Consider the following 23,337-nt stretch of genomic DNA (forward strand, 5'->3'; position numbering starts at 1 on the left):
TTAATTATGTGTCCTCTGGTTACCAACCTTCCTGCTCATGGCAAAAGTTTCTCCCTATCTATTGTATCCAGACACCTCATAATTTTGAACACTTCTATTAACCCTCCCCTTCACCTTCTGTGCCCTAAGGAGAACAATCTCAGCTTCTCTAGTCTCTGCATATTAGACCAGAAACTATATTGGGGCCTATTTCACTGGCAAATGCAGAGGATTAAAATTGCTTACATATGTTCCATAGCAACAATAAACATTTCAGACAATGTGTTGTCTCAGATGCTACAAATAGTGACAAGTAGATTTCATGGCACAATAACTCATTTGTATTCTGCATTGTCCCGATTCATCTTTGGGGAGAAGATACTTTCAAACACGAGGTAGTCTGTCCGAGTTTACTTCACAACCGATTCATCTCACGCTCGCAGATGTCAGGAGGCTTGCTGCCACTACTGAATATCTTAAGATCGTTGTATATGGCCATATGTCTCCTTAATATGAGAAAGAACCCATGGAGAAATAACATAAAGGTGATTTTACTGCATGCTTCTGACTATTTTTCAAAACAGCTTTACTCCATTCTTGCACAATACACAGAATTTCAGGATATATTATAGAGTAAATTGTGCAAATAGCCAACTTCCTCTATTTTTTTCAAAAGCCTTTCAATAAAAAAAAATATTTTCATCTGTCACTTTGGATCCTTCAAATTTTAATATTTCATGCTACTGGAATTCCCTCCCTAAACCTTCCCGACTAAGACACTCCTGAAAACCGATCTCTTGAACCAACTAGTTGATTACCTGTCCAAATATCTCCCTCTTTGGCTCAGGGTCTGATAATGCTGCTGTGAAATGCCTTGGGGCATTTTGCTATGTTAAAGGTGCTATAAAAATGCAAATTGTTGTTGTTGCACCTCTTCATTTGTGCTTCCTTAAACTCCTATTCAGTCTTTGTCATAAGGACATATGCATGGGAATGCAACACATGGTAAGTGCTCCATGGCAAAAGAGCTAGAGGCAATAAAAGATCTTTGTGACCTTCAAACTTATGAAAGGCAGTTTTAGCTAAATTCTTTTCAGTTGCCCAAATGAGGAAAGAGCTTTTCCTAATCACTTCAGTCAGAGCTGATGTTTCAGGTAAATCTTGTAGATATTTCAGAGGCTGTGAAGTTAATTTTTATAGCACCTTTAACATAGCAAAATGCCCCAAGGCATTTCACAGTTAATTATTCCCTGATCTGATGAACTATTCAGGTCTCCTGCCACTCTTTTCTATAGGTTTGACTTAAGGCAGGGACAATTCTGGTGTAAATGGTGAAATTTCTAGGACAGTAGTTTTTGTCCTTTTTCTTATTCTTTGATGGGCATTTATTGTCGATCCCTAATTGCCCTTGAGAAGGTGGTGGTGAGCTGCACTTACATACTGGCAGTACTTGGTAGGGGTGCTGGTCCCTCTTTTCCAGGACACAATTCCATTACAGTTTACAACATATGTTAGAACAAATGCAACTTGGTGAGGGGAGGGGGGTGTTATGCCAAAACTACCCAATTCTGGTTCTCAAAGATTGCAGAGCTATGTTCACCAAAGGTATTAATGGATATGGGGCAAAGGTGATTATATGGAGTCAGGTCACATATCAGCCATAATTTCACTGAATGGTGGAATAGCTTTGAGGGGCTAAATGGCCTCCTCCTGTTCCTATTTCGCACTTTGCTTCTGTTTTGTGTACCAATAAATATAAATGTAATAAATATAGTCTATATAGTTTCTGCTAGCAGTGAGAACGTAGAAAATTGATCCTAAAGTACATGTAACATATTAATGAAGTGCATCTGATGCATAAATGAAGTGTCCCTAATGCATTAGTGAAGTACAAGGTGTACCTAATGTATTGTAGAGGATATAAAATGTGTTAATCAAGCTTAGGGTGCACCTCATGCACTAACCAAATCTTCTTTCTTCTTTGGCCTCCTTATCTCGAGAGACAATGGGTAAGCGCCTGGAGGTGGTCAGTGGTGTGTGGAGCAGCGCCTGGAGTGGCTATAAAGGCCAATTCTAGAGTGACAGACTCTTCCACAGATGCTGCAAAAAAATTTGTTTGTCGGGGCTGTTACACAGCTGGCTCTCCCCTTGCGCTTTTGTCTTTTTTCCTGCCAACTGCTAAGTCTCTTCGACTCACCACACTTTAGCCCCGCCTTTATGGCTGCCCACCAGCTCTGGCGAACGCTGGCAACTGACTCCCACGACTTGTGATCAATGTCACAGGACTTCATGTCGCGTTTGCAGACGTCTTTAAAGCGGAGACATGGACGGCCGGTGGGTGTGATACCAGTGGCGAGCTCACGGTACAATGTGTCTTTGGGGATCTTGCCATCTTCCATGTGGCTCACATGGCCAAGCCATCTCAAGCGCCGCTGACTCAGTAGTGTGTATAAGCTGGGGATGTTGGCTGCCTCAAGGACTTCTGTGTTGGAGATACGGTCCTGCCACCTGATACAAATATTCTCTGGAGGCAGCGAAGATGGAATGAATTGAGACATCGCTCTTGGCTGACATACGTTGTCCAGGCCTCGCTGCCATAGAGCAAGTTACTGGGGACACCGGCTTGATACACTCGGACTTTTGTGTTCCGTGTCAGTGCGCCATTTTCCCACACTCGCTTGGCCAGTCTGGATATAGCAGTGGAAGCCTTTCCCATGCGCTTGTTGATTTCTGCATCTAGAGACAGGTAATAGTTGAGCCTAGGTAGGTGAACTCTTGAACCACTTCCAGAGCGTGGTCGCCAATATTGATGGATGGAGCATTTCTGACATCCTGCCCCATGATGTTCGTTTTCTTGAGGCTGATGGTTAGGCCAAATTAATTGCAGGCAGCCGCAAACCTGTCAATGAGACTCTGCAGACACTCTTCAGTGTGAGATGTTAAAGCAGCATCGTCAGCAAAGAGGAGATCCCTGATGAGGACTTTCCATACTTTGGACTTCGCTCTTAGACGGGCAAGGTTGAACAACCTGCCATCTGATCTTGTGTGGAGGAAAATTCCTTCTTCAGAAGACTTGAACGCATGTGAAAGCAGCAGGGAGAAGAAAATCCCAAAAAGTGTGGGTGCGAGAACACAGCCCTGTTTCACGCCACTCAGGATAGGAAAGGGGTCTGATGAGGAGCCGTCATGTTGAATTGTGCCTTTCATATTGTCATGGAATGAGGTGATGATACTTAGTAGCTTTGGTGGACATCCAATCTTTTCTAGTAGTCTGAAGAGACCACGTCTGCTGACAAGGTCAAAGGCTTTGGTGAGATCAATGAAAGCAATGTAGAGGGGCATCTGTTGTTCGCGGCATTTCTCCTGTAACTGACGAAGGGAGAACAGCATGTCAACGGTCGATCTCTCTGCACGAAAGCGACACTGTGCCTCAGGGTAGACGCTCTCGGCCAGCTTCTGGAGCCTGTTTAGAGCGACTCGAGCAAAGACTTTCCCCACTATGCTGAGCAGGGAGATTCCACGGTAGTTGTTGCAGTCACTGCGGTCACCTTTGTTTTTATAGAGGCTGATGATATTGGCATCCCGCACGTCCTGAGGTACTGCTCCCTCGTCCCAGCACAGGCATAGCAGTTCATGTAGTGCTGAGAGTATAGCAGGCTTGGCACTCTTGATTATTTCAGGGGTAATGCTGTACTTCCCAGGGGCTTTACCGCTGGCTAGAGAATCAATGGCATCACTGAGTTCCGATTTTGTTGGCTGTATGTCCAGCTCATCCACTAACCTAATACACCTAGTATATTCAAGACGTAGAGGGTATTGCTAATCTTTTAACAAAGTACAGTTAATACACTGATGAAGTATGCTTACTGAGTAATTATCAACAGCGTCAAACTGAAATCAATGGAAATGAAAATTAAGGACAAAATACTGCGGATGCTACTCTGTTTTTCTAGTGGCTACCTGATCCACAATGTCAGGTTTGGACTCTGGTGCAGAGTGAAAGAAAATGTAGGTGGCAAATAATGGCGCTACTATTCCCGTCCAGAATGGAGATGATTGGTTAATTCCCCTGTCAGTCACATCTGGAGCCCACATTGTTGCAAATGACTGGGATTTCTTTACACACAAGTTATCTTTTGTATTTATCTTCCACTCCATTTTGCAGGGAGAAATAATCAGTTTTCATCTTATGACTATCCTCTATTCACTGGGCTGGATTCGGCGGCGAGCTCAGAGAATGGCATCCCCGCATGCATGGGCCCTATGCAAAAGAACCACCGTAATCTCCTGCGCAACGGCCCATTTAAATAGCCAGGGCAGCCCACCTCCCGCAATCATGTGGAGGGAGCGGGTTGTCTATCCCCGGCAATGGTTTCAGTTGGCTACTGCTTTGTCCTGGACGTTGTTGAGCTTCTTGGGTGTTGTTGGAGTTGCACCCGATCCTGTTCAAAGTCAGAGCCAGTCGAGTCAAGTCTGCTCTGGAGTTGCTGACCAGACCTGTACTGTACCCGGCAGGAAGATCTCTGATCAAACTGCTCTACACAAACATACACCAGTAGCGCAGTCTCAATCAATGGGTGGGAATCAGAAAGTTTCCCGATCCAATCTGGAGTCAGACAGGGCTGTCCTCTCTCCCCTGCCTTGGTAGTTTGCTGCATTAAACCCTTTGCTGAGTCTATTAGGAAGGATGCGAGCATAAGAGGGGCGACAATCCCAGGCAGTGGAGGCACTCAGGTTAAAACCTCCCCGTACATGGATGACGTCGCCGTCTTCTGCTCGGATCTGCTGTCCATGCGCAGACTGATGAGCATCTGCAACCAGTTCGAACTGGCCTCGGGAGCCAAAGTTAACCACGGCAAGAGCGAGGTCATGTTCTTTGGGAACTGGGCTGACCGATCCTTTGTCCCCTTCACCTTTAGGTCAGACTACCTGAAGGTGCTGGGGTTATGGTTCGGAAGGGCCGGGGCATGCACCAAAACCTGGGAGGAGCGAGTAGCCAGGGTACAACACAAGTTGAGCATGTGGGAGCAGCAATCTCTCTCCATTGTGGGTAAGAACCTGGTCATCAGGTGTGAGGCGCTCACGTTGTTGCTGTACGTGGCGCAGGTCTGGCCCATGCCCCACTCCTGTGCTGTGGCGGTCACCCGAGCCATTTTCCGCTTCATCTGGGGATCCAAAATGGACCGGGTCCAGAGGGAGACGATGTTCAAACCTCTGGATAAGGGTGGGAAAAATGTACCGAACGTCGCCCTCATCCTGATGACTACATTCATGTGCGGCTGCATCAAGCTGTGTGTAGATCCCCAGTACACAAACTCCAAGTGTCACTATGTGCTGAGGTTCTATCTGTCCCCGGTGTTGCGAAGGATGGGCCTGGTCACATTGCCGCGGAACGCTCCATCCAGTTGGACCGTGCCATACCATCTATTCTTCGTGGAAAAGTTTCTGCGCAAGAACACCTTTGACCACCAATCCATTATCCAGTGGTCTGCACGGAATGTCTTCAAGGCCCTGCGGGAAAAGGAGACGGTGGATCCTGTCGGATGGTTCCCCAAGCAGACCGCCAAAGTCATTTGGCAGTCCTCTGGCACCTCCCCCGTGGCCAGAGAGGAATTAAAAATTAGGGTCAGAGCCCCTGCAATCTCCACCCTCGCCTCCCACAGCATCCTGGGACACAAATCGTCCGGACCTGGAGATTTGTCCACTTTTAAGCCTTCCAAAACCTCCAATACCTTGTCACTCCCTATGACAATTTGCTCAAGAACTTCACAGTCTCTCTCTCTAGGTTCCATATCTACATCCTCTTTCTCTTGGGTGAAGACAGATATGAAGTATTCGTTCAACACCCTACCAATGTCCTCTGGCTCCACCCACAAATTTCCCCCTTGGTCCCGAATGCGTCCAACTCTTTCCCTGGTTATCCTCTTCCCATTGATATACTTAGAGAATATCTTGGGACTTTCCCTACTTTTACCAGCCAGAGCTTTCTCATATCCCCTCTTTGCTCTCCTAATTGCTTTCTTAAACTCCATCCTACACTTTCTGTACTCCACTAATGCTTCCGTTGATTTGCTCTCCTTGTATTTGCTAAAAAGCCTCTCTTTTCCTTCTCATTGTATCCTGAATGTTTCTGGTCATCCATGGTTCTCTGGGCTTGTTGCTCCTACCTATTAGCCTACAGGGAACATGTTGGGCCGGTACCCTCCCCATTTCCTTTTTGAATGCCCCCCACTGCTCTTCTGTAGATTTCCCGACAAGTTACTCTTTCCAGTCTATCTTGGCCAGATCCTGCCTGATTTTACTAAAATTCGCTCTCCCCCAATCCAAAACCTTTTTTTGCATGTTCCCTCTCAGCCTCCTTCGCTACAGGGAAAACAGACCCAGCCTATCCAATCTCTCTTTATACCTCAAGCCCTCCAAACCATGCAACATCCTTGTGAATTTTTCCTGCACCCTCTCTAGCTTAATCGCATCTTTCTTGTAGTGCGACGATCAGAACTGCACACAGTACTCCAAATGCAGCCTAACCAACATTATGTACAGCTGTATCATGACGTCCCAACTCTTGTCCTCAATGCCTCGGCTGATGAAGGCAAGCATGCCATACGCCTTCTTCACCACCCCGTCTACATGTATTGCCACTCTCAGGGAACTATGTACTTACCCAAGGTCTCTCTGCTCAACAACACTCCCCAGGGCCCTGTCATTCACTGTACATGTCTTGCCCTGGTGTAACTTCACAAAATGCATCATTTCACACTTGTCTACATTAAATTCCATTTGCCACTCCCTTGCCCACTTTCCCAGTTGATCTATATCCTGTTGTAACCTTAGACAACTTTCTTCACTGTCCACCATATCACCAATTTTGGTATCATCTGCAAACTTACTAATCATGCCCCCTACATTGACATCCAAGTCATTAATATATATGACAAACAACAGAGGGCCCAGCACCGATCCCTGTGGCACACCACTGGTCACCGGCCTCCAATCTGAAAAACAACCCTCCACTACCACCCGCTGCCTCCTATCACCAAGCCAATTTTGTATCCAATTTGCTAGCTCACACTGGATCCCATGTGGTCAAACCTTCTGGACCAGCCTACCATGCGGGACCTTGTCAAAGGCCTTGCTAAAGTCCATGGAGGCAACATCCATCGCCCTGCCCTCGTCAATCCTCTTGGTCACCTCCTCGAAAAACTCAATCAAATTCATGAGACATGATTTCCCATGCCCAAACCATGCTGACTATCCCTAATCAGACCATGCCTTTCCAAATGCATATAAATCCTGTCTCACAGAATCCCTTCCAATAACTTCCCCACCACTGATGTAAGGCTCACCGGCCTGTAGTTTCCTGGCTTATCCCTGCTGCCCTTCTTAAATAAAGGCACAACAGCAAGACTTCGACAATATCCAGGCTTGGGCTGATAAGTGACAAGTAACTTTCGCGCCACGCAAGTGCCATCTCCAACCATCTCCAACAAGAGAGAATCTAACCATCTCCCCTTTACATTCAACAGCATTACCATCGCTGAATCCCCCACTATCAACATCCTAGCAGCTACCATTGACCAGAAACGGAACTGGAGTAGCCATATAAATACCGTAGCTACAAGAACAGGTCAGAGGCTAGGAATCCTGAGGCGAGTAACTCACCTCCTGACTCCCCAAAGTCTGTCCACCATTTACAAGGCACAAGTCAGGAGTGTGATGGAATACTCTCCACTTGCCTGGATGGGTGCAGCTCCAACAACACTCAAGAAGCTCGACACCCTCCAGCACAAAGCAACCCGCTTGATTGGCACCTCATCTACAAACATTCACTCCCTCCACCACCGATGCACAGTGGCAGCAGTGTGTACCATCTACAAGATGCACTGCAGCAATGCACCAAGGCTCCTCAGACAGCACCTTCCAAACCTCCAAACCCGTGACCTCTACCAACTAGAAGGACAAGGGCAGCAAATGCATGGGAACACCAATACCTGCAAGTTCCCCTCCAAGTCACACACCATCCTGACTTGGAGCTATATCGCCGTTCCTTCACTGTCGCTGGGTCAAAATCCTGGAACTTCCTTCCCAACAGCGCTGTGGGTGTACCTACCCTAAATAGACTGCAGCGGTTCAAGAAGGCAGCTCACCACCACCTTCTCAAGGGCAATTAGGGATAGGCAATAAATGCTGGCCTGGCCAAAAATGCCCACATCCCATGAATGAATAAAAAAAATCACATTGTATAGAGTGAACTTAAATTGTGATTTGGAAAAGGACCTGTTATTGTTGGTATTGTGTCTGAACTACCCATTAATCAGGTTGATTTTATATTTGGAAATGATCTTGCGGGAGATAAGGAAATGAATTTAGTTTCAAAGAACAAAGAACAAAGAACAGTACAGCACAGGAACAGGCCATTCGGCCCTCCAAGCCTGCGCCGATCTTGATGCCTGCCTCAACTAAAACCTTCTGCACTTCCGGGGACCGTATCCCTCTATTCCCATCCTATTCATGTATTTGTCAAGATGCCTTTTAAACATTGCTATCGTACCTGCTTCCACCACCTCCCCTGGCAGCACGTTCCGGGCACTCACTATCCTCTGTGTAAAAAACTTGCCTCGCACATCCCCTCTAAACCTTGTCCCTCGCACCTTAAACCTATGTCCCCTGGTAACTGACTCTTCCACCCTGGGAAAAAGCTTCTGACTATCTACTTTGTCCATGCCGCTCATAACTTTGTAAACCTCTATCTCGTCGCCCCTCCACCTCCGTCGTTCCAGTGAAAACAATCACAGTTTTTCCAACCTCTCCTCATAGCTAATGCCCTCCAGACCAGGCAACATCCTGGTAAACCTCTTCTGTACCCTCTCCAAAGCCTCCACGTCCTTCTGGTAGTGTGGCGACCAGAATTGCACGCAATATTCTAAGTGTGGCCTAACTCAGGTTCTGTACAGCTGCAACATGACATGCCAATTTTTAAACTCCAAGCCCCGACCGATGAAGGCAAGCATGTCGTATGCCTTCTTGATTACCTTATCCACCTGCGTTGCCACTTTCAGTGACCTGTGGACCTGTACGCCCAGATCTCTCAGCCTGTCAATACTCCTAAAGGTTTCTGCCATTTACTGTATACTTCCCACCTGCAATAGTCCTTCCAAAATGCATTACCTCACATTTGTCCGGATTAAACTCCATCTGCCATTTCTCCGTCCAAGTCTCCAACCGATCTATATCCTGCTGTATCCTCTGACAATCCTCATCATTATCCGCAACTCCACCAACCATTGTGTCGTCCGCAAACTTACTAATCAGACCAGCTATATTTTCCTCCAAATCATTTCTACATACTACAAACAGCAAAGGTCCCAGCACTGATCCCTGCGGAACACCACTAGTCACATCCCTCCATTCAGAAAAACACCCCTCCACTGATACCCTCTGTCTTCTGTGACTGAGCCAGTTCTGTATCCATCTTGCCAGCTCACCTCTGATCCCTTGTGACTTTACCTTTTGTACCAGTCTGCCATGAGGGACCTTGTCAAAGGCTTTACTGAAGTCCATATAGATAACATCCACTGCCCTTCCTTCATCAATCATCTTCGTCACTTCCTCAAAAAACTCAATCAAATTAGTAAGACACGACCTCCCCTTCACAAAACCATGCTGTCTCTCGCTAATAAGTTAGTTTGTTTCCAAATGGGAGTAAATCCTGTCTCAAGAATCCACTCTGATAATTTCCCTACCACTGACGTAAGGCTCACCAGCCTATAATTTCCTGGATTATCCTTGCTACCCTTCTTAAACAAAGGAACAACATTGGCTATTCTCCAGTCCTCTGGGACCTCACCTGTGACCAATGAGGATGCAAAGATTTCTGTCAAGGCCCCAGCAATTTCTTCCCTTGCCTCCCTCAGTATTCTGGGGTAGATCCCATCAGGCCCTGGGGACTTATCTACCTTAATGCTTTGCAAGACACCCAACACCTCCTTTTTGATAAGGAGATGACCCAGACTATCTGCACTCCCTCCCCTAGGCTCATCATCTACCAAGTCCTTCTCTTTGGTGAATACTGATGGAAAGTACTCATTTAGCACCTCGCCCATTTCCTCTGGCTCCACACATAGATTCCCATCTCTGTCCTTGAGTGGGCCAACCCTTTCCCTGGTTACCCTCTTGCTCTTTATATACGTATAATAAGACTTGGGATTTTCCTTAATCCTGTTTGCCGATGGCTTTTCATGACCCCTTTTAGCCCTCCTAACTCCTTGATTAAGTTCCTTCCTACTGTCTTTATATTCTTCAAGTGCTTCGTCTGTTCCTGGCCTTCCAGCCCTTACAAATGCTTCCTTTTTCTTTTTGACTCAGTTCACAATATCCCGCGTTAGCCAAGCTTCCCGAAACTTGCCAAACTTGTTTTTCGTCCTCACAGGAACATGCTGGTCCCGGATTCTAATCAGCTGACGTTTGAAAGACTCCCACATGTCAGATGTTGATTTACCCTCAAACAGCCGCCCCCAATCTAAATTCTTCAGTTCCTGCCTAATATTGTTTCAAAAATTACGTGGCTCACACGGAGTTGCTTCAAGCTCTTCAGTTAGATTTAAATTTTTAAAGGTCCTGGTGTCTGAAAAATTAAAATAAAATGTTAATATCACTTTGAATCCCCTCTCCTACCACCCCCCTCCCACCAACGAGTATTCAATATATAATTTGTCCTATCCTCCTCAAAAAAAATTTATTCTGATCCTGAACTTTCCCCGAACTTTATTAACCTTTGACCCTCAACCCCTTCCCACCATCTCCCACCTTCCCACCAGCCAATAGTAAGAGTTTGTCCCACTCCCTCCCCTCTGAAAACATCACTCCTCCGCCTTCCCCACCAGTGCTGCGCCTCGGATCCGAAGGCACGGAACTTTCGGCAATCGGCTGGAATATTGGCCTGGGATGGCCGTCGTGAAAATGGAAGTCATTATTCAGTGATTAACATTTATTTAAATGGTTAAAATAAAATCCAGCCCAAAGTTTTTGCCATTTTCTGGAACGGTGGGCAAGAGTAGGAGAACTGTTCCTGTGGGCAAAGACCCCCCACCTATTTGTAATCTCCTTGGGCCAGAGGGTAAATTAAACAAAGACACAGATGTACCACACCATTAATGGACTTAACAGAGGCAGCAAAAGTAGCTAAAGAATTTCAAATTAAAAGTTCTCCACAAGAAGGATTGAAACTTCAGACTAACCTTGAAAGGTGAATGAGACCTGACACTAAATCAAAGGTAATGAAAACAAGAAATGCTGGAACCACTCAGCAGGTCTGGCAGCATCTGTGAAAAGAGAAGCAGAGTTAACGTTTCGGGTCAGTGACCCTTCTTCGGAACTGACAAATATTAGAAAAGTCACAGGTTATAAGCAAGTGAGGTGGAGGTGGGGCAAGAGATACAAAGGAGGTGTAGATTGGACCAGGCCACATAGCTGACCAAAAGGTCACGGAGCAAAGGCAAACAATATGTTAATGGTGTGTTGAAAGACCAAGCAGTAGTACAGATTAGGTGTTAATGCACTGAATATTGAACAGCAACAAGTGCAAACCTCAAAAAAACAATGGGTAAACAAACTGAACAAACTAAGATGAAATGAAATAAATGCAAAAAAAAGATTGTAAAAAATGTAAAAAAGAATGTAAAAAAAAGAAGAAAAAAAAGAAAAAATAACTAAAAATGAAAGTATTTTCATTTTCTAATATTTGTCAGTTCCGAAGAAGGGTCACTGACCCGAAACGTTAACTCTGCTTCTCTTTTCACAGATGCTGCCAGACCTGCTGAGTGGTTCCTGCATTTCTTGTTTTTATTTCAGATTTCCAGGATCCGCAATATTTTGCTTTAACTAAATCAAAGCTGCCTGCCAATGCTGTTACAGCACAAGGTACAGCAGCTGGAATCCAAGCAAATGGACAGGTTACAAAAGACCATTGGAAACCCCAAAGTGAATGGGATATTATTCAAGATTTGCATGAAAGGATCACAGTGTTAAAACAGTAAGTGGAATTCCAAAATGAAGAGGCTATTGACCACACTCACAGGGCTGGATTTTACCCTAGGCTGACGGGAATTCGCCACCGACGCAAAAGTCAGTGGCGAACCCGCTTCCGCCTAGCCTGGGGATCCATTCCGTATTTTACGCACCATGGCGTTGGCTGGGCTGCAGTCCCAGCAGTGGCCACTGTTCTCGGTGGCGCTGCTGGGACTAAGAGCCCGCTGATTGGCCGACAGCAGGACCTCCTCCCTCAAATGTCTGAGTCTGGGGAATGAACTTAAAAATAAAGATATGCCTGCAGTTAAGTGGGACGAAGACAGTTTAACTGTGGAATTAATTCGGACATTCTTTTCAAACTTAAACAATGAATATCCTGGAGAAATGGAAGAGAATAAAGTTCAGAAGGTGAAATCTGAGCAGACTGAGTCTGAAAATTCACATGTGGATAATAATGAGGAATGCCCACTTACAGAATTCACATCTACTGGTTTGCAAAAGCCAGAGGGACTGTCAGAGTCATTGTTTGCACAGGGACATGGTTAAAAATTTGGATTTTCATATGCAGAGGAAGATAACTTTCAGAAAAGACACAAAAAGAAACATTAAGTCTTGCCTTGGCTTTTCAACAGTTTGAAGTATATGTTTCCGGATATCAGGGAGAAACATTAGTTTACACTGATCATAACCCACTAGTGTTTTTGGAAAGGTTTCACCTGAAGAATCTTTGGTTGTTTCACTGGAGTTTGATGCTGCAGCCTTTTCAATTAAAAATATATTACAAAGACTTGCAAAGTTCTTGGCAGACCACAGTTTTGTAAGTTTCCTTTCATCTATTTAAATGCTATTGTCTTTTAGTTAAGGACATATTTTCTGGTTATGAATTCAGCAAAGGAATATTGTCAAGATGGACTATCTGGTGGACAATGGGGGAGACTGTTAAGGGTATTGCATGTGATAAGGTAGTTGTTTAAATGTACAGCATGTTAGAAGTTATTTTCTTCTGTAGACGAAAACACATCGCTATGGTGATGAATTTTCATTTTCTTCCAAGAGAGAAGATGTTACAATCATCTGGTTCATGGTTTGTATTAATTTTCTAGAAGTAAATTTTAATTTGAGAATTGATTTTTTAATACAAGACAAATGTAAACATCTGGTTTGAGAAGCTGGCAAACGAACCTCGGGCCAAATTTTATGAGCTTGCTGCCGATCTTGGCGGCGAGCTCAAAAATGGCGGCCTGCCCATGCGAGCCGCACGCCAAAGAGCCGCGACAATCTTAAGCGCGGCATCTCATTTAAATAGCCGCGGTGGCTCGCGCCCCACCCGCCCAATCGCGTGGAGGGGATGGGCAGTTTGTCCCCGGCCATGGTGCCAGCTGCCTGTGGGCAGGCGCTGATGCCATTGTTCAAGGGCAGCCAGCCCTGCCGACATATTTACATTTTTAAAGTAAGATTCCCCAAAATTAATAAATACATTTCTTATGCCCCTTTCCCACTCCCCCAAAAACAATTACAATAACTATTTGTCCTTCTTCCCCCCCAAAACATTTACCTTTTACATCTGACCTTCTTACCCAAACTGCCTAAAGTTTAAGGTTCAACCCTTTCCATCATTCCCTACACCCATTACGTGTATTTGACCCCATTTCTCCTCCACCTCCCCACACTGACAAACTTACCTCCTCCCCCCCTCCCCACCAGTGTGGCACCTCATTTCTCCGTCCAAGGATCTGAAGACGAGGGAGTGCCGGCCACTGTGCCGAAGATTGCAGCGGGCCCTCAAGATCTCAGGTAAGTATATTTGAATGTATTAATTTTATTAATTTGAATATTTAAATTGTGGTCCTGTTGCCCAATGGCAGGGGCGGAGGGAGGGACTGGTGGCTGCAGGGAGCCTCGCCACCAGGAGGATCGGGCCAGGCGCTCATGGCATCGAGGGCCGTTGCGGGCCTCATCCAGAGCCATCTTCAGGTACCCCCCCACCTCGCCACGGAATCCAACACCTGGGGGAGAACAAAATCCAGCCTCTACGGTGGTTACAAATCAAAGTGTCGCCCATGTTTATTTAGTAATGTCATAATGGAAATTGTGAAGACCCTACACAATGGGAAGCCTTAGAAACTTTTTGATGGAGATGGTGTGTACGCAGCTGCCATAATCAGGAGTTTCAATTATTCACATGATTTTACAGAACAAAGAAGATTTGGAGTTGGAAATAATTCATTTAAATTTCTATCTGGGACATCCCATATGTACCACATGCATTGGAGATAGTTGGTGTAGGGGGTGCCTGTTGATTTTTTGATCTGTGTGATTTCTGGCAGTCAGTCAGTTGGCTTTTGGGTAAGCAGTTGGACCCAGGAGCAAAGAGGCCATTGAGAACCAGGGTGTTTCTGTTTCGAGGCAGGACCATGCTCAAGCTGCTAAGTTCAGAGTCAGAAGGTGATCTCATACCTCAGAAGATAGCTGAGAAATTAAGGAAATCAAAGTGAATTCCTGAGAACTGTGGTACACTTTGGATTGGTCCCAGGAGAAGTGAACAAACCGCCAAGATCCTTTAAAGTATAGGGAACTCCTGGGGTGAAAGTAATAGTCAAACGGAAGTGTTCTGTAAGATTCTAAGTTTAAAATATAAATGTCTCAAGTGATAGTGTTAAGATGGTCATGTTTTGCCTTGTTTAACTCTTGTACAGTTAAGTTTTAGTTTAAACTGTGAAATCTTGTGGTGTAATTCTTTCAGTAATAACTGGGAATTCAGCTTTCTCTTTTTAAAAGTTAATGGTCCCTAATGTGATCGTAACATTATGCTCTTGTCTCTGAGTTAGAATATTGTGGGTTCAGGTTTCATTCAAGAGACATGAGGATAAATCTAAAATAACACTCCAGTAAATATATTGCTTTCATCATTGCTGCTTCCACCTTGAATTTAATTTGGGGAGGGGGTGACAGGGGAACTATGACCTTCAATGCTAAAAGACTGATGTCATTCTTCATTTCATCTCATGTTGTAACCCAGGTGTTACTAAATGAGTGAGTCTTAGGTGCTGCTCTGATTGTTTGCCTTCCACATCTCATTCGGTGTAAGGTAGGAACATCTCCTTCAAGTCATATGTAAGATTTTGGTTCAGGAGTCACAGATACCCAAAGAAGGGGGTTGAGCTCATAAAGAGATTTATAAAGTAGTTTATGAACAGTTTAATATTCTTTCTTTCTTTTGGGCCTCCTTATCTCGAGAGACAATGGATACGCGTCTGGAGGTGGTCAGTGGTTTGTGAAGCAGCGCCTGGAGTGGCTATAAAGGCCAATTCTGGAGTGACAGGCTCTTCCACAGGTGCTGCAGAGAAATTTGTTTGTTGGGGCTGTTGCACAGTTGGCTCTCCCCTTGCGCCTCTGTCTTTTTTCCTGCCAACTACTAAGTCTCTTCGACTCGCCACAATTTAGCCCTGTCTTTATGGCTGCCCGCCAGCTCTGGCGAATGCTGGCAACTGACTCCCACGACTTGTGATCAATGTCACACGATTTCATGTCGCGTTTGCAGACGTCTTTATAACGGAGACATGGACGGCCGGTGGGTCTGATACCAGTGGCGAGCTCGCTGTACAATGTGTCTTTGGGGATCCTGCCATCTTCCATGCGGCTCACATGGCCAAGCCATCTCAAGCGCCGCTGACTCAGTAGTGTGTATAAGCTGGGGATGTTGGCCGCTTCAAGGATCTGTGTTGGAGATATAGTCCTGCCACCTGATGCCAAGTATTCTCCGAAGGCAGCGAAGATGGAATGAATTGAGACGTCGCTCTTGGCTGGCATACGTTGTCCAGGCCTCGCTGCCGTAGAGCAAGGTACTGAGGACACAGGCCTGATACACTCGGACTTTTGTGTTCCGTGTCAGTGCGCCATTTTCCCACACTCTCTTGGCCAGTCTGAACATAGCAGTGGAAGCCTTACCCATGCGCTTGTTGATTTCTGCATCTAGAGACAGGTTACTGGTGATAGTTGAGCCTAGGTAGGTGAACTCTTGAACCACTTTCAGAGCGTGGTCGCCAATATTGATGGATGGAGCATTTCTGACATCCTGCCCCATGATGTTCGTTTTCTTGAGGCTGATGGTTAGGCCAAATTCATTGCAGGCAGACGCAAACCTGTCGATGAGACTCTGCAGGCATTCTTCAGTGTGAGATGTTAAAGCAGCATCGTCAGCAAAGAGGAGTTCTCTGATGAGGACTTTCCGTACTTTGGACTTCGCTCTTAGACGGGCAAGGTTGAACAACCTGCCCCCTGATCTTGTGTGGAGGAAAATTCCTTCTTCAGAGGATTTGAACGCATGTGAAAGCAGCAGGGAGAAGAAAATCCCAAAAAGTGTGGGTGCGAGAACACAGCCCTGTTTCACACCACTCAGGATAGGAAAGGGCTCTGATGAGGAGCCACCATGTTGAATTGTGCCTTTCATATTGTCATGGAATGAGGTGATGATACTTAGTAGCTTTGGTGGACATCCGATCTTTTCTAGTAGTCTGAAGAGACCACGTCTGCTGACGAGGTCAAAGGCTTTGGTGAGATCAATGAAAGCAACAGTTTAATATAATGATGCATAAACTAACTAGGCAGCAAAGACATACGACCCGTAACAGGTTTATCAGATCAGACGAATGGATGGGGGAAGTAGGCAAATGCTGTTCTCCATAGCTGGCAGTGGCAGTCTCCTCAGAATGGTTTACTGGTCCTGGATGGGATGAGCGGGTGCAGGAAGCAGAGTGATGCTGATCTCCGTAGTTGGCAGTGGCAGTCTCTTCTACTCTCGGTCTTCTTGAGCTAGCCAGGGTGTTAGAGCTACAGCCAGCAGGGATCGACCTTGAGAAGCTCTTTTCCATCCAAAGCTATTTTTCACAAGAACACATAAAATAGGAGCAGACCATATGGCCCATCGAGCCTGCTCCGCCATTTAATATGATCATGGCTGATCTTAGGATTCAATTCCACTTTCCTGCCCTCTCCCTTGATTCCAAATCTATCTATCCCAGCCTTCAATGTATTCAATGATGGAGCATCCATAGCCCAGTACAAGAACAACTTTTCTTAAATATGGAGATCAAAACTGCACACAGTATTCAAGGTGCGGTCTCATCAAAGCCCTGTACAATTTTAGTAAGACTTGTTTATTCCTGTACTCCAATCCCCTTGCAATAAAGGCCAACATGCCATTTGCTTTCCTAATAGCCTGCTGCACCTGCATGTTAACTTTGTGCGTTCCTTGTACAAGCACACCCATGTCTCTCTGAACATCAACACTTACCAGTTTCACATCTTTTAAAAAAATATTCTACTTTTCTATTTTTATGACCAAAGTGAACAACTTCACACTTCCCTACATTATACTCCATTTGCCATCTTGTTGCCCACTCACTTAACCTGTTTATAGGCTAAACTTTGCCCTCATAGGATGGGAACCGTCCACCAACTGAAAAGTCAGTGGCGATCCTGCCTCCGCCTAGCCTAAGGATCCAGTCTGGATTTTACGCTCCCCAGGACTTTAACAGGTCTGAGGCAGGACTTCCACCTCATTGAGGCAGGAAGCCCCGCCTAATGGAGCTGCCAGCCAATCAGTGGGCTGGCAGCTGTTAGTCCCAGCAGCAGCACCAGGAGCACTGACTACTGCTGGGACTGTAGCCCAACCTCGCGAGAAGAGGAAGGACAGCCTCGGGAAAAGGTAAGTTTTAGGGGCCTTGCCGGGGGTAATCGGTCGGGCCCTGGCGAGGCAAGGGTGGTCGATAGGCGAGGCAAGGGGCGTGCTGGATGTTGGGGGTGGTTGGGGCATTGGGGTGGCCCTTTGTCAGGCACAGGGTGCCTTACCAGGAGGACTCACCCCCAGGCCATTGGAGAGCTGCCTGCTTTTGTCAGGCAGCTTTTCTCGGGCCTGGGCCGCCCGCCAGGCCAAGGGTAAAATACCTGTGGTGCCAGGCGAAAGCCCTTAGTGGCCGTCAATTGGCCTGGGGCGGGCAGGCCGTTTCCTGCTGCCATCGCCCCCACGTAAAATGGCGGCGGTTGTGGGAGCGGGTCAGGAGGGGCCCCGAAACCTACCACTCCATTTTACACCCCCCGCCCACCCCGTCACCATTCCGCTCTTTGGGGGGGGTCACATAGAATTCCAGCCAAGATCTCTTTGCAGTCTGTGTCCTTCCCGCAGCTTACCTTTCCACCTACCTTTGTATCATCAAACATCAAACCTAGATACATTACTCTCTGTTTCCTCATCCAAGTCATTCATATGGAGTGTAAATAGCTGAGGCCCGCAGCACTGATCCTTGCAGCAGCCCACTTTTCACTGCCTGCCAACTTGAAAATGCCCCATTTGTGCCCACTCTCTGCTTCCTGTCTGCTAATCAATCCTCCATGAGCCCTTATCATGCCTATTAATCTTTTATGTGGCACCTTATCGAATGCCTTTTGAAAATCCAGGTATACTACATCTACTGGTTCCCCTTTATCTACCCTACTAGATACATCCTCAAAAACTCTAATAAATTTGTAAAACAGGATCTCCCTTTAGTAAAACCATGCTGATTTGTTCTAACCATACTCTGTTTTTCGAAGTGCAATGTTAAGAATTCTTTAATATTAGTTTCCAGCATCTTCCCAACGACTGATGTTAGGCTAACTGGCCTACAGTTCCCTTTTTCCTCTCTGCCTCCTTTTTTGAAAAGCAGCATTACATTTGCCAACCTCCAATCTTATGGGACCATTCCTGAATCTAAGGAATTCTGGAAAATCATAGCCAGCGCATCCACTATCTCTGCAGCTATCTCTTTTGGAACCCTAGGGTGTAGGCCATCTGATCCCAGGGACTTGTGAAATTTTAGTCACTAAAGTTTCTCCAATACTTTTTCTCGGCTGATATAAATATCCTTAATTTCCTCACTCTTTTTAGGCCTTAGGTTACTGCTTATTTCTGGTATGGAACTTATGTCTTCTACTGTGAAGACAGACACAAAATATCTGTTCAATGCCTCTGCCATTTCCTCATTCCCCATGATATTTTCTCCTGTCTCTGCCTCTAAGGGATCAAAATCTACTTTAGCTACTCTCTTCCTTTTTATGTACTTATAAAAAAGCTCTTACAATCTGTTTTTATATTGCTGGCTAATTTACTCTCATTCTATTTTTTCCCTTTTTATCAACTTTTTGGTGGCCTTTGCTGGTTTCTAAAACACTCCCAATCCTCAGACTTGCTACTATTTTTTGCAACAATGTAAGCCTCTTCTTTTAGTTTAATACTGTCCTTAACTTCCTGACTGAGCCATGGATGGGTCTTTCTTGACAAGGTTTTGTTTTTGAACGGAATGTACTTTTGTTGAACCCTTTGAATTGTTTCTTTAAATGTTTCCCACTGTTCATTTACCACCATACCTTCCAGTCTATTTACCCAATTCACCTTAGCCAGGTTTTTTTTAGAGAGATACAGCACTGAAACAGGCCCTTCGGCCCACCGAGTCTGTGCCGACCAACAACCACCCATTTATACTAATCCTACATTTAATTCCATATTCCCTACCATATCCCCACCTTCCCTCAATTCTCCTACCACCTAACTACACTAGGGACAATTTACAATGGCCAATTTACCTATCAAACTGCAAGACTTTGGCTGTGGGAGGAAACCGGAGCACCTGACGGAAACCCACGTGGTCACAGGGAGAACTCTCCCCTCATACCTTCATAATTGGCTTTATTTAAGTTTAAGATTCTTGTTTGTGACTGAAATATGTCACTTTCAAAGTTAACATGAAATTCAATGGTATTATGATCACTATTTCCCAGTAGATCTTTTACTATGACATTGCTTATTAACCTTGCTTCATTACACAATATGAGATCTAAGATAGCTTTATCTCTAATATAAAATAAAAACAAGAAATGCTGGAAATACTCAGCAGGTCTGGTAGCATCTGTGGAGAGAGAAGCAGAGTTAACGTTTCAAGTCAGAAGGGTCACTGACCTGAAACGTTAACTCTACTTCTCTCTTCACAGATGCTACCAGGCCTGCTGAGTATTTCCAGCATTTCTTGTTTTTATTTCAGATTTCCAGCATCTGCAGTATTTTGCTTTTAGCTTTATCTCTAATTGGTTCTACAACGTTTTGCTCCAAGAAAATGTCACAAAAGCATTCTACAAATTTATCTTCTAGACCACTGTTGCCAATTTTATTGTCCCAGTCTATATGCAGATTAAAGTCCCCCACAACTAATACATTATCTTTTTTACATGCTCCAATAATTTCCTGTTCAATGTTCTGTCCAATAATATAACTACTACTAGGGGGCCTGTAAACTACTCCCACCAATGTTTTCTGACTCTGCTATTCCTAATTTCCACCCAAACTGATTCTACTTCATGATCTTCTAAGGCCAGATCCCTTCTTATTAATGCCATCCTTTACTATCGGGGCTACCCCTCTTCCTTTGCCATTCTGTCTGTCTCTCCGAAATATTGTGTACCCTGGAATTTCCCAACCTTGATCTCTTGTAACCATGTCTCAGTAATGGCAATTAGATCTTGATCATTTACCTCTACTCGTGCCATTAGTTCATCTATCTTATTACCGATGCATTGTGCATTCAGATAAAGGTACTTTAATTTCATTTTTTTACCTCTATTCCCTGCAATGCCCTTGTTTGCCAGTGTACACTTTTTGTTAAACTCTTTGTCCCTTCCTGTTCCATTCTGTTGTGAGTTACCCCCATCACTATCCTGCTCTGATGCCCTGACATCTCTCTTTGGATTTCTAAATTTCCCTTTACCCAAACCCCAATCCCCGTTAGTTTAAAGCCCTATCCATAGCCCTAATTATGCGATTGGCCAGTACACTGGTTCCAGCCCAATTCAAGTGAAGTCCATCCCAATGGAATAGCCCCCTCTTCCCTGAGAACTGATTCCAGTGCCCCAAGAATCGAAACCCCTTCTTCCCACACCACTCTTTGAGCCACGCATTTAGTTCTCTAACCTGCTTGACCCTGTGCCAATATGCACGTGGCTCAGTTAACAATCCAGAGATGATTACCTTTGATGTTCTGTGTTTTATTTTGGAACCTAACTCCTCAAATTCTCTTGCAAAACATCATTTCTGCTTCTACCTATGTCATTGGTTCCCACATGGACCAGGACAACTGGATCCTCCCACTCCCACTCCAGGTTCCTCTCCAACCACGAGGAGATGTTCTTAGGCCTGGCACCGGGCAGGCAATACAGCTGTCAGAGCTCCCAGTCGCAGCTACAGAGAACAGTATCTAGCCCCCTGACTATACTGTCTCCTATCACTACCACATTGCTCTTCACGCCCCCAAATGGAATGGCATCTTTCACCATGATGCCATGGTAGGTCTGCTCATCCACCTTGCAGTCCTTGTATTCATCTACACAGGTAGCAAGGACCTCATACCTGTTGGACAAGAACAAGGACTGAGGCTCCCCCATCACTACATGCTGATTCCCCCTACCTGCCTAACTCACAGTCCCACCCTCCTGTCCCTGACCATTGACCATCTCTAATGGCCTCCCTGCTCTAAGGGGTGTGACTGCCTCCTGGAACAAAGTGTCCAGGTAACTCTCCCCCATCCCTGAAGCTCCGCAATGTCTGCAACTCAGTCTCCAGCTCAGCAATTCTGAGCTGAAGTCATGCAAGCTGCAGACACTTACTGCAGACATGGTTGTCTGGGATTGCAGTGCATTCCACAGATTCCCACATTCTGCAGTTGCAGCACACCACCCTCTTGAAAGTACCTTATTTCTAGGTCTTATGCCAATCACATTCAATTGTCCATTTAGCAATGGGCAGATATTCAAGGTAGATCCCTCCCATTTCTGTCTGAAGTCCTTGAAGTCATCTCATGGCTTATCATTTGCTAGGACATCCTGTTTAACCCTTATTCATGAGATCCCACCTTATCAGGCTTAGGAATATCTTGTACCAGAGCCTGTGCTGGAATCATTTTGTTGGCAGAAATAAGACTTATGCTGTCCTCGCTGCCTGCTGTACAATCTTTAAGAGGAAGAGAGAAGAACAGCTTCCAGACAATCACAATACTATGCCTACTAATTCCATAAAAATTCTATTCTATTCTGAGAAGTATCATTTATTAAATGTCCCATTTCTTACACATAAGATCATAAGCAATAGCAGCAGCAGGAGACCATATGGCCCATTGAGCCTGCTCCACCATTCAATACGATCATGTTTGATTTGTTGCCTCAACTCCACTTTCCCACCCGCCCTCCATATCCTTTGATTTCCTGACAGAGAAAAAATCTCTATCAGCTTGAAATATATTCAATGATGGAGCATTCACAGTTATCTGGGGTACAGATTCACAGATTTCTCCTCATTTCAGTCCTGATTGACCCCTTATCCTGAATCTGTGTCCCTCTGTTCCAGACTCCCCCAGCCAGGGGAAACAACCTCTCAGTGTCTGCCCTGTCAAACCCCTTCAGAATTTTGTATGTTTGACTGAGATCACCTCTCATTCTTCTAAACGCCAGGGAGTATGGGCCCTCGTCTCTCAGCCTCGTCATAGGACAAACCTCTTATTCCAGGAACTAATGATGAGTACTTATGTCTCTGCATCAGGAGATTGTGGGTTCAAGCCCAACTCCAGATACTTGAGCACAAAATTCAGTTTGACACTCAAGTGCAGTATTGAGGGAATGCTACACTATCAGAGGTGCTGCCTTTCAGTGAGATGTAAACTGAAGGCACTATCCACCCTTTCAGATGACTGTAATATGTTACATGATACTATTTCAAAGAAGGGCAGGGGAGTTCACCACAGTGGTCTGGTCAACATTTATTCCTCAACCATCATTACTAAAGCAGATGAGTTGGCCATTTATCACATTGATATTTGCGGGACTTGCTGTGCACCAATTGGCCGCCGAATTTCTTACATTACAGCACTGATTACATTTCAAAAAGAGGACAAGATCAGATCAGCCTGATCTTACTGAATTGTGGAGCAGGCTCGAGGGGCTGAATGGCCTACTCCTGCTCCTATTTTTTATATTCTTGTGTGTGCCCCAGGGTATGGATGAGTTTAGGCTCAATTGCTCTATTCTCACCCTTGATAAAGAAGTCCAAATCAGATCAATCAGTACTTACAGAGTTATTGATCAGTGATCAGATTTAATAAGTAATTGAAAGTAAAGATTAACACATTACAGTGGAATGAGTCTTGGAGTATATTAAATTTGTCTCGCTTCCTCCTTATCTCCCATGTAATCTTTATAATAAAATGACATTAGATATAGTTTCAGGTGCCCTCTTAAGTCCTGTATGTATGTGCT

The sequence above is a fragment of the Heterodontus francisci genome, chromosome 4 (assembly GCF_036365525.1).
Source record: "Heterodontus francisci isolate sHetFra1 chromosome 4, sHetFra1.hap1, whole genome shotgun sequence".
NCBI lineage: Eukaryota > Metazoa > Chordata > Chondrichthyes > Heterodontiformes > Heterodontidae > Heterodontus > Heterodontus francisci.